This window comes from Lytechinus variegatus, chromosome 16 (assembly GCF_018143015.1).
Source record: "Lytechinus variegatus isolate NC3 chromosome 16, Lvar_3.0, whole genome shotgun sequence".
Taxonomy (NCBI): Eukaryota; Metazoa; Echinodermata; class Echinoidea; order Temnopleuroida; family Toxopneustidae; genus Lytechinus; species Lytechinus variegatus.
The window spans coordinates 12572947-12574563 of record NC_054755.1 but is presented as its reverse complement, the minus strand read 5'-3'; positions in this window follow the sequence as shown (position 1 = coordinate 12574563).

Here is a 1617-nt window from a genome sequence, read left to right as displayed (position 1 = left end):
GCTTTTTTTTCATCCGATCCGATCCCCAACAAAGCCACTCTTTGCGCACGCGCACTCACGAGCTTTCGTAAGGCGCTCTTGATTGAGGCCCCAATTCTTTTTTTCAAGAGGGAATATCATGCATCTGCTAAAAACATGAGGACCCAATATCCTTGTCATTTTTGGCATGCCTCATTTTTCCCGGAACAAAATGATCTCGATTTCGTAAGGAAAACTTTTTTTTTCGCTTGTCGATTTTTTTCCTGTACAAAATGCCACCCCTTTTTGGAAATTCCCTGGGTTTGATAAGACCGGTTTGACTCACTGATCAGTGGTTTGACTGGATGGAGTTGGGGAGGAAGACCTGCGGGTTATGGCTATTAAAGGACAAGTCCACCCCAACAAAAACTTGATTTGAATAAAAAGAGAAAAATCCACAAGCATAACACTGAAAATTTCATCAAAATCAGATGTAAAATAAGAAAGTAATGGCATTTTAAAGTTTCGCTTATTTTCAACAAAATAGTTATATGAACGAGCCAGTTACATCCAAATGGGAGAGTTGATGATATCACTCACTCACTATTTCTTTTGTATTTTATTATATGAAATATGAAATATTTTGATTATCTCGTCATTGTCATGTGAAATGAAGTTTTATTCCTCCCTGAACACATGGAATTCCATTATTTTAACATTTTGTGTTTCAGGCAAGGGGGTCCTAATCGTCAAATTCGTAAAAATTGAAATATTGCATAATTCAAACAATAAAAAACAAAAGAAATAGGTAGTGAGTGAGTGACATCATCGAAACTCTCATTTGGATGTAACTGGCTCGTTCATATAATTATTTTGTTGAAAATAAGCGAAAGTTTGAAATGTCTTAACTTTCTTATTTTACATCCGATTTTGATGAAATTTTCAGCATTGTGCTTGTCTGATTTTTTCCTATTGATTCAAATCAACATTTTTCTGAGGTGGACTTGACCTTTAAGTTAGCCTTTTTTTGCATACCCAGGCAGCCGCTCCAACTCTCATCCAGGTCTTATTTTCTCTATCATGCAAAATGTTGATTGATTGTCTCTGATTTATATGTATTCTCTATGTTTTGTAATGCCAAATAAAATAATAATAATTAGAATATGACCATTCATCATTAGCGTACCTACGGGGGGGGGCAGACTGCCTCCCCATGCAACGAGTCACAACCCATGCAAGGGACGTATGCCCCCCCCCCGACGAGTCACGATACCCGTGACGAGCCCTTTTGAACTTGTCTTGAAGACTTTTTTTTTGCTTGTCAAATTTTTTGGCGGACGAATCTGCCCGGCCCTTTGGAAAATCCTAGGTACGCCCAAGGAGTTGGAAGCTCCTTGGTACGCCACTGCCATCCATTATGGTCACCATTTAGAATAGGAGAACAAAAGCGACTAGAGAGTGTGCCACGAAGATCAACCAAGCTATAATCCCACGATTAAGAATTTGTCCTATTCAGAGCGACTGCATCTCAGTCTTCTGACAGAGGATAGAGAAGAGGGGATATAAAATAATATATATCAGGGCATGGATCCATGATCAGGGATCGAGTTCGGAGAGTAATTATTATTATTATTATTTATTTGACCAATATAAAAAAGT